This window comes from Silene latifolia, chromosome 2, assembly GCF_048544455.1.
Source record: "Silene latifolia isolate original U9 population chromosome 2, ASM4854445v1, whole genome shotgun sequence".
Taxonomy (NCBI): Eukaryota; Viridiplantae; Streptophyta; class Magnoliopsida; order Caryophyllales; family Caryophyllaceae; genus Silene; species Silene latifolia.
The window spans coordinates 194,431,359-194,443,381 of NC_133527.1; positions in this window are offsets into that span (position 1 = coordinate 194,431,359).

Genomic DNA, 12,023 nt, shown 5'->3' on the forward strand with positions numbered 1-12,023 from the left:
ATATCATTGATATTCTCATGAAACATGTTCTTTTCTCAATCACTATATTCAGTTAGTCTTGCTGAAGACGGGTCAGAGCAAGTGACGGGTAATGCCACTCACAAAACGGATAGGGGGGACAAGGTGGGGGCACCCCCATGTGCTTCCCTCTCTCCTCTATTTGGGTCATTTGTGAGAGAAAATGGTATCCGTCACTCCAAAGTGACGGATACGTGCCGTCTTCAATGAGATTTTGTGCACTATATTATATCTCTGAGTTAATTAGATATCCCTTTTCAAATCATTATACAATTTGTGTAAAAAATGGTAGTTTTGAAATTTATTCAAAATATTTTATTTTAATTTTCTATGATTTTATTTTATTTTATGTTGTATTATTGACGATAATACAACTAAAGGAATTCATCTATGGTGGGTATTCTTTTACAATTATAATACCGCACCAGGAGTTCCGAAGAAATATCTAGAAAAACACACATTTTAGAACGAGATGGATCGCTGGTATGGATCGCTGACATGTACGGTCAAGATCTTTCCCCATTAACTGAATGGTCCAGATCTATCCCTCCCCAAAAGTTGAAGCGGGAAAAATTTCCCCGTTCATCTACTATAAATAGCCACCATAATTTCATTTTACACTCCACCTCCCCTTTCTTCCCTCCTTTCTACATTTTTTTAAAATTCAAATATCTCCCTAATATCCAACAAAAATTCCAATAAAATGTCAGCTGCTAATCCTGCTATTCCTATAGATCTGGAAAAGGTAATTGAGCGCGCAACACCTTTGATTGAAGAGATTGAAGATTACGTGAAGCAATGAGATTCCGGTTGAAGATCGTTTCAGGCGTGGGCTTTTGGCAACTGAATTTCACACTGCTCAAGCTGATAAGATCCAGAAAATGATTGATGCTGCTAAGTCTGCAATTGCTGCTCTTCCCTCTGACCGTCCTACTAATCATGCATTTCTTCAAGGTAAATGGGAACCACTCACCACTCTTTTGAAATCCTTGAATTCAAGTCTTTCAGACTTAAAACAATCTCTTGCTGCTGATATGTTTTCTCGTCGAGGTCTCCTGGGTAATTCCTTCAATTCAACAATAAAAAAAGGGAAGGAATTCATAAAGGAAGACACAATTATCTGTAGAAAAATTAGATACAATACTCGTCTACTGATAAAATAAATAAAGCGAGAAACTTATAAATAAAGAGAGAAACCTTCCTAAGTTGTATGATCTGAGAAGAGGAAATAACGGCGGTGAGAGAAAGAGAGAGAAGATAGAGGCAAGTGACCCAATTCTCGTGCATTTATTTAGGCGAATATGCTTATTCAGAATCGGTTTTCGTGTCTTTGGGAATTATAATTCGATTAAAATTCCAAAATTGAGATATTTAAGTGTTTGGAAACTAATAGAATCTATAAAATTATATTAAAAGGGTAACTTTAAAAGGCCACGTAGATAAAGCCACATAGGCGAACAAAAAGCCACGCGTGCATTATGAATGCCACATCTATAAATCTATATAATCTATACTATATAGTTAAAAGACAACTTAATACATTTAATTTTTTGCCATGTAAGATTATCATAATTAAATTCTATTAATTTATATTGTTAATATTAAGGCTACTTTAATAAATTTATTAAAATTCATTATAAAGTTTAGTAATATTTTTTTTGTCTAGAAACCATAAGATCATGATTTAAATTATAAAAATAAATCAAGAATTTAGTCTCATCATTTAGATCATTCAATTTGTTCATCTAACTCCTCCTTAACCATAAATATAATAGCTAAAAGGTCTTATATAGTAAATAAAAAATATAATAATTTGGATTATAAAGTTACTAATATCTACAAATTTATAAATATAATTAAAAGGAAAACCAAAATATCTATCATCATCAATATGTCATATTTTAACTATATAGTTAAGAGGCAACTTAATACATTTAATTTTTTGCCATGTAGGATTATCATAATTAAATTCTATTAATTTTATATTGTTAATATTAATGCTACTTTAATAAATTTATTAAAACTCATTATAAGGTTTAGTAATATTTATTTGTGTGTGGAAACCATAAGATCATGATTTAAATAATAAAAATAAATTAAGAATTTACTCTCATCATTTAAATCATTCAATTTGTTCATCTAACTCCTCCTTAACCATAAAGATAGTAACTAAAAGGTTTTATATATGGTAAATAAAAAATCTAATAGTTTGGATTATAAAGTTACTAATATCTACAAATTTATAAATATAATTAAAAGAAAAATCAAAATATCTATCATCATCAATATGTCATATTTTAATTACATATACAAGATAACTTTTTTAATGACTTTCATGCAAAGTGGAGTTTGTAAGAAAATAATAATAAGAAAATAATAATAATAATAATAATAATAATAACAACAATAACAATAACAATAACAATAACAATAACAATAACAATAACAATAACAATAACAATAACAATAATAATAATAATAATAATAATAATAATAATAATAATAATAATAATAATAATAATAATAATAATAATAGAATCTCTCTTACATTTTTACTAGACTTAGCTTTGCTGTTGCTAAGGGTGTGGGAGCCCAGCTTGTTTCTCGGCTCCCCACCAATTTCATGTAAACTTTTGTTTTTCATTTAATAATAGCTGCGCGCATCCTTTTTTTTATAATAATAATAATAATAATAATAATAATAAAGCAAACCTTTTACATACCATTTCTCATTTTCCCATATTTAAGTTTATATTAAACTTTATAATAATGAAATATGGATGTTCAAAAGTCATGAACTTGATCTTTATTTATACCTATATTAAATTTGATAATAATGAAAAAATAATATTTAATAGCCATAAAACACATCCTCAATTGTTTATATATTTTTTATGAAAGGCAAAATTTGTAAGCAAAAAATTTCTTATCTCTATCGTTAGTAGAATGGTTTGTGTCACCGATATTATTAACTAATTTTTTTTATTTTTTTATTGGAAGTTTCATTGGGTTATAAAGTGTTCATCACATTTTCAATTTCGCGTATGTGTTTGTTTTGTTCTCATTTAGGTGTTATCAAGATTATTTATTGTGTTAAGCTCTTCCAAGGTAAATATACTTACATCTCTACGATTTGATTATTATTCCCTCTTTTTTTCATTACTTACGGTGAAACTAAGTTAATAACGATAATATTGCATAAAACAAATTCCACTATTATTGTGTTAGTTTTTTTAATAGGTATGATTTATTGAAGAAAGAAGATTATAAGGAGAAGAGAAATACTAAGATTGCTTAAACAACTATATTTTACATAGTAACTAAAGATTGGTGACATCAACGTGGAATCGTGGATGATTAATAATTTTGTGAGCATTTATTATATATATTTTGAAATATCACAAAAACTCCGGAGAGACGGTCTCTCAATAGCGTTATTGAGAGACCTCTCACATGATAGGGTGAGGGACCCACTGAATTTTTTTTTTCCCTATTATGTCTCCCACTAAATTAGTGCGTGGGAGACTGTCTCTCATGAGACCTACTGTTGAAATATATGGCTAAAAGGTGGAAATTTGAGGGGATGACATAGCATTTTTTGTATAATATTGTTTAATAGGTGAATTATTCGGCAATAATGATCCAATTGTTGTTCAAGTTGTTGCTGCTTTAAAATTTTTAGTTCCGCAATTTATTATTATATTAGCTTCAATTTTATGGGGGTATGAAATGTTAGTTTTGTCATAACATTTCTAATTGTGTGTTTTATGTTATTTTCAGAATTGTTGAATTTGTGAGGGTGCTCTATCTTTGGAGATCTTTGTTTGATAATATAGTTTTGTTTAATTTGATTATATGAATACTTATATTATTAATTCATTTTAGCTTGCATTGAGTTACTTTAGTTTTGATAGGGGTATCTTAGTATATCTAATGTATGGAATTTTAATTTCTGATAAAATGTTGTATAAAAGACTAATTGAATTTATATAACCCTTAAAACATGAAACCCGTAAATTGAATTGATCGTAGTATGTTATTGTATTAAATCACTAAAGTATTACACTAGAAACAGAACAATCCGTAAATTTCACGGGTCACAAAACTAGTTTGAAATTAAAATTAGACTTTAGTTAGGTTGTAATCCGTGAAATTTTACGGGTCTGTTTTTAGAATTTTAGATTGATGTGATTAATAGTATCAAAGATAAAAATAAACGTAAAGAATATGTTGAGGTTGAGACGGAGGTAGTAAATGGATGGCTAAAAACGTTTTGGTTATATTTACTAAAGATGTTCATATAGCAAACAATAGTTATTGCGTCTAGAAATGTTTTCTTACCTAGTTCAATCATATTTAGTCATTAAATTTGTTTAAAGTTGGAATCTTTATTATTAATTATGCTTAATTTTATGTTTAGAATAATTATAAATGTGTCTTATGTTGGATTAAATATGGTTAGTAAGTAGTATTTTCACTAGGATTCGATTTAATCTCGACATGTGTAAGTTACTTGTTTAAATCCCATTTTAGTTGGTTGTTGGAGTGTTGGTTAGGGGTGATTGGAGGATTTGACTTGTTATTGTCTTATTTGTTGTTGGTGTTGGACTTCTAGCCTTTGACCATCGGTGGGAACCAATTAGGTTGAGAATGAGACCATCTCATTTAGACTTAGTTGTCGATCTAGGTTGAACCCGAGAGGGAGAACCAAGGGAGGATGCCTTCAATCTTGAGTTTGAAATCGACCCTCGAGAGAGGGAGTGGGATGACTTGGAAACCAACGCGAATTTAATAACCTTGGCCAATACTCGGGGTATTTGGGTATTGAATTAGGGAGTCCGAGTAACGAACCCGAGAGGGAGGTGAGTCGGGCATACTAATGTCCTATTATGAGCCCGGGAGGGAGTTAGTAGGCGAATTAGAGGCATTTTTCCCCTTAAACTGCACTTTAATGACTAATTAAATGGGAATTATATCAGTAAATGAGCATGTCGGTGGACAAAATCGGATTCTAGGCCTTTATTTATTCTTTAGACCATTGCTATTTACATTACTTGTTTACTTACTTTAGTAGTCGTAGTTTAATTTATTTTTAGTTTAGCAATTAGTTTAATAACAATCTTATTCTTGATTCACGTAACTAACTTATAATCTAAAACAAAATTAGTACTCAAACTTGATCTCCTTGTGATTCGACCTCGACTGCCCTTACTAGTTGAGAACTTGTTTGATTGAGTACGACGACCTCTATCCACTCCACTATCATGAAACAAAATCATATGAATTTTCAAATATAAACCATTACTGTAGGTGGCTTTGTCCGTAATAAGAAGGTTATAAAGTTCCCCAAGGCAATTATTATCACGATCCTTTGAAAAAACACAGGATTAAAAAAAAATTAATAAAAGATTTTTTTTAAAAAAATTGTTTTAATAATTTTTTTTATTCTAAAAACATATTTTTTGGTAATTACTTAATTTTATCCACTAATATGATTGTGTTTAGAACCTTTTTAGAAGTATATTAGTATAAAACCATCTTAAATCTTAGGCTGATTTGATAACTTATACCTAGAATAATTCAATTTTTCAAAACTTATACCTAAGATAACTTTTGTTAAAAAATAATACCAAAAATCCTATTTTCTCCCAAACTTAATAACAAATCTCAAAAAAATACTTGAAAAGACGATTTTACCCTTAATAATTAGTCCACCCACCATTTCGCCCACCACTTTTACCAATTAACCCTTACATCCACCATAACCAACACCACGACACCCCTCCTTCCTCGCCGGCACCGCCACCAGTGCCACTGGCGGCGCCCATCACTGCACTCTTGCCGACGACCTTGTAGCTCAACCATCATCCCGTCGAATACTGTATCCCCACAAATTGTTTTCACAGTTGCAAGACTTCTACCCATTTTTACCTGATCCAAGCTCTTCATTGATTACTAACCCTCTCAAAGGTCCAATTTTAGCAGCATTAGAAATGCAACGACTACTTCAACAAACATCACCACAAACAATAGTTGTACCATATTTTTCTTCTAGTTTTACTATAAAAATTTCCCTTTCATAAAGTGGGTGATAATCAATATGCCTAAAAATCAAAACTTTGTGGAAAATATAAAAAATTAACAAATACCCAGTTGTTATCTAAGAAACCCCCAAAAAATAGCAAAAAATTAAGGGTTTCGTCTATCTTCGATAAATGGGAAGATTAAAGGAAGTTACAACTTAAAATTTCCAAAACGGTGAAAATATTCCATTAAAAAGGTTGAAAAATAGTCAATAGTAGAGTTATTAGGAGTGCAAGCAAATGTTAATTAAAAGGTATGTGATTTATGATGTCTTATTCATAAGAAGGAGAAGAAGATTGTTTGGTTTAATACGAGTTATGATTTAATTTGCGGGGATAAAGTGTTCGACATGATGGTGGTGGAGCCAAAGAGGGTCGTCGACATGAGGGCAGTGATGGGCGCCACTAATGGTGGCGGTGCCGGGGAAAAGGAGGGGTGTCTGTGTTGGTTATAGTGGATGTAGGTGTTAATGGTAAAAGTGGTGAAAGAAAACGAGAAATGGTGGGTGGAATAATTAGTAAGGGCAAAACAGGCTTTTTAAGTATTTTTTTGAGATTTGGTATTAAGTTTGGAAGAAAATAGGATTTTAGGTATAAGTTTTTAACAAAAGTTATCTTAGGTATACGTCTTAAAAAATGGAATTATTCTAGGTATAAGTTATTGCCTAAATCTTAATACACCAGATATGACAAATCTCATTGCTTGAAATCTTTTTTGAGTTGATCAAGAGCCTTTCTAGTTTTCTACCGCGTGACAACTAGGTTCTGTTTGACAAGGTACTTCAGGTACCTGATTTGGTCAAAGTAGCTTATTTGACAAAAATTTCAGGTACCTTATTTTTCTGTAAGCGTTTGTCAAGTTGCTTATTTAACCAAATAAGCTACCTGAAATGAAATGCTACCTAGAGTAGCATTTCAGATTCCAGGTACCTGATTTGATTTAATTTTCGCTTTTTGCACTAAAACGAGTAGGACTCGATTTTTGGACAAATAAGACTCCGTTTTTAACAGTTTAATGGACTGTTTGATTGTGATTAAAGTGACTAAAACGAACACAAATAACAAGGTTTTGGACAGAAACTCAAACACTCAAATGGACTGTCGAAAATGACTGGAATGACAGGAAATACACGAGATGTTACTTGACAAACGGCCTGATTTGGACCCAAACAAATGCAAACTCAAAGATTTAAGAATTAAAATGATAAAAGACTAAAACTTTGTCAGATTAAAACACAATATTCGAATGCAAAGGTGACTAAAAATCGAACCAAAGTAACAAAAGACACAAGGATATGACTTAGACGAGATCACGAAGCAAGTCTAAGACTAGGAATTATCTCGTCCAAGATCACGAAGCAAGGACTAAATTCCGTACCAAAGCACTAAGCAAATGGAGGGTTTTTCGCACTAAGCAAGAAGAAATTCAAGTAGAAAACTCAGTTTTTCAAACTTAGGTTTTTTTTCATCAACTCAATCTGATTTCTTACATAGGTTTAGAGCTCCTTATATAAAGGTTCCAATCTAATCCTAACCATACATCTAACATAACATCTAAGGGCTCACAATGGTCTCCTAAAGAGACATAAAAACGGCTCATAGGGCCTTACACAATATGAAAAACAAAGGCTACAAGACAAATAGCATAAAGAGGATTGTTGCTAGAGTACAAGCTTCCTTGTTGGCATGTTCTCACTTTATTTATCTTATAGAAAACCTCTATGGCAGCTGGTATGGACCGTCCCAAAGGCGTATAAGACCCAAATCAACAGCAAAAGGTTCCTTACAGCTTGTCTGGACAAAAGAAGAAAGCTTGAAAGCGATGTTTAGCACATACTCCAAAACCGGGTCCTTTGGTACCTTTGCAATGATTATTCAATTAATTTCTGATTGGTAACCTTTGGAGATAAAAACTCTAAGACAAAAACGTCCTAAACTCGTCATAGAAGAGTCCTATGTTCTTAAACAACATGTGTTCTTAGACGGAATCAGCTACCTTATCACACTACAAGAATTTTGGTTTCAGGCGACTATAAATTGGCGACTGAACAGACCAGTCGCAAATTGGCGACTGAAATATTTCAACGGGCTACTGTTATTATTAGTCACCAAATTGGCGACAACACAAATCCGTACTATAATTGATATTGGCGGCTGAAAATAAGGTCGGGCGAGCAAAATCAGTCCCAACTTGGCTACTGATTTCAGTCGCCAATTTGGCTAGCCAAATCAGTCGCCAAATTGGCTACGACATAAAAATAAGGTCGGGCGACCGAAATCAATCGGTAATTTGGGGACCAAAAACATTTCAGTCGCCATTTTGGCCGACATAAACAAAGAAAGGGTTATCACCTCCCTCACATCTCACCTCCCTCACATAATCACATTCTCGTTTTCCGTTATCTTTTCCCACCAAAAACACTCTCATCTTCTTCCACGTAACCAAATCCCCCATTTCCCCAAACCCACAAAAATTCTAAGAGATCCCAACTTCATCATAATCTCACCCTCCTTCATCTAATTAGATGTATTGATCTATTTACCATATAATTTTAGTTTTTCAGATTTTAATTTCAAAGTATTTTGGTTTTAAATTATTAACATGCATGTGAATTTCTATTTAGATTTTGACTAAAAAACGATTTACTTCAAAAACTAATGAAAATTCGTACAATTACGACGGAAAACAGTTCGAAAATGATTGGAATGCCGAACAACATTATCGATATTACAATGAGTATGATAGTTAAGATCAAGGCGAGGGAAGCGGTTATGGTTCCCATGATAACAACACGGGTAACACGGAAAAGGGAAGCGGTTTTGGAATGCCGAACAACATTATCGAAATCAGATATGAATTATCGTATTAATTACCGATCAATTAACAAAAAAATAGTATTGAACTAACGAATTAATGAACTTTTTGCCTATGTTAGACGATGATTGGTAACATAAACAATAAATAATGACGATTTAAATTGGATAAAAATTGACTATTAAGAGCGAAAAACTTTAATCAGCCATAACTTTATGCTCGGGTGTCCGATTTTGACAATTTTTTTTTCAAATCGCATAACTTTTTGAGACGAACACAATGGTAAAAAAAAAAAGAAAAATTGTAAAGTGGCCCATTCATGTAAAAAACACGAATTGACCTGGGCCTGTTCATGTGATTTACACGAATCAGCTTAGGCTAGGTCATGTAAATCACACGAATGGGCCTAGGCCCAATCGTGTAACCTACACGAAAATGCCACTCATTTTGCTCAAATCACACGCCACAGCCTAGAAGAAATCGAATAAATCACACGATTTGGCCCACCCCATTTCATGTAATCCACACGTTGGGGCCAAATTCCAATATTTTTTTTTAGTGTTTTTTTTTTCGGGGTTCAAATTGTCTATAAACTAGTAGATCTATACAAATTTGGCTTTAATCTCGTCACATATTACCTATCCTAAGTCACCATATAAACTAATCTACACTAATTTAACAAATTTAAATAGAGTTCTTTACCCGGATTTGTTGTTGTTGTTCTTCTACACGTTTTTTTTCCGATTTATTTTTTGTTATTTTTTCGAATTTTTTTGTTATTGCTGTTCTTGTACACGTTTTTCTTTGTTTTTTTGAAGCGGGTTTTTAAATTTTTGAAGCAATTAGTTTGAATACGGAAATGAAAATAAACAAGATGGTAGTGTATAATGGAGTAAGGGGCAAAATAGTAATTTATTAGGGGCGATATGAGTAAAACTAGGGGCGGCGTTTAGCAAGGGCAATAAAAGGGAAGAAGTAGAGGAAGACAGATTGAGCAATAGAAGACCAACTACTATAGAATATGAGCAAATCTGTGATCGTCAAGAAATATGTTAATGTAAATTTAGTATTTAGTTTCAAATAAGAAAAGATCGTAATGTAAATTTAGTATTTAGATTCATTATATTATTATGTATGAGTTTATTAATATAAATAAATGTTTCGATTTTAACATCATTCGATTAATGCAAGAATTTTGGGAAATTTTTCTCCAAAACAACGCGATTTTTTTATATATTTTTGTTGCCAATTTGGCAACTGAAATCAGTCTCCAGTTTTGGCTACTTAAATCAGTAGCCCGATTCTATGAAGGCGACCGGACGTTCCGACAGAGACTTTTTGGCGACTGAAATTAGTCGCCCATTTTGGTCGCCTAAGCACAGAATTATTGTAGTGTCAATTCCAAATTTTCAGCTACCTTATCAGTTAACTTTTCAGGTTTCAGTTAACTTTTTAGTTTTCACCTACCGTTTTAGGTTTCAACTGCATTTTCAGTTAGTTTTGCCAAACAGAGCCTAAGGCTGAAAACTTTGATAATGTTCTTAACTTTGATGATAACAAATGAAATCATTTTAGGTAATGTTTGAACACCCGGAATTGATTTCATTTTCATGATTTCAATTGTAAAAATCAAAATGGTTTGATTTAATTCCAATTCCAATTTTTTTTTTGAAGATCACATGGAATTTGAATCCGGATTTCAATTTCTCAATGCTATTTGAGAACTCTTGGAATTGGATTGGAATTGCGTGGGTCGGGTATGGGTCGAAGTCACCAAAATTATGGTTGTAATTTTTATTAGGAAAAATCAAAACTTGTGACATAAAGTATTTGCAATTAATAAAAATCATAAATAAAAGAATTTTTCTACATGGATAAATTTGTATTAAACCACTCTACGCAGGAATTTGTGTTACTCATCCGTATTATATATAAAATGATTTACTATGCTAATGGTAAGAAAAGTTCAAATCTCTATGTCATTTTTGCTAGCTAGTTTTTGCTAAATGTGTGAATACATACAATTTATGGAGTGTATAACCAGTTATATCAGTTATACGGTGTAGATTTTGATCATGTTAAAAAATATGAGATTTATGAGAAAGTATCTGAAATCATCTATTTACACATTAAAATTATGAACTTTGAACTAGCTCAGAAAAAATATATATAAGCTCGGATTCTTATACCTTAGTTGTACAATCCTTACAACAAGATGTATAATTCTATTTGTGAATTCATGGACTGTACAACTAGTTGTACGGTGTAGAATCTATTCGATAGATAGATTGCCTCTATTAGCGCAGCTCTTGAAACATTAGGGCAAATGCAAGTAAAACTTTGTTCATGCATACGTAATTACGTACTATTCCAAATTAAATTTTGAAAATGACAACAAAAAGTGTAAACTTAAGAACATAGTACTGTAAGATGTTCATTATGAGACTAGAACATGTTATTATAGACTATAAAACTTACAAGTACAGTATGTGGAAGGCATATGAACCACATTTTAGTTATTCCCACTATCTATCTTATTATTCTTCAGGTTTTTTAGTTAACCTGCCCTTACTTGTGGCTAGGTTCATATCTCAAATCGTATAGAGCTCATCAGTATGTAACTAACAACTCCTATAAATTGAAAGAAAATGGTGGTTAATTAATTTCATTGGAAATTCGTGTCGAAAAGAGTAGGTTATTAAGGTGAGTAAGCAAGAGTATGCATCAACTGTCTCCTTGAGTTCCCTTCAAACACTTCTTAAGGGTATTTGAGTAAATATATATATATAATACTTGCCCTAATTGAAGTGTTTGGGGGAACTCTTGGGTGCATTTGATCGATCGCCCAAGTTTCAATTATTACCTAATACCTACTACTATGTCCTAACCTATACGTAAATAAATAATTGATACGGAAAGAGTATATTGTTTAATTTGTGATGGTTTGATCTAGTCTAATGCCGCGAAAACATGAAATGGTAAGCTTAATTTTATTTTAAGGTATTTGATTGATTCTATCCCTTTTTAATTTGTTCATATTTTGTTGTAAGAAAATTGCTTTGCTTAACGTCTCACGTATTATGGATATAGTTCGATGGCCTATATCG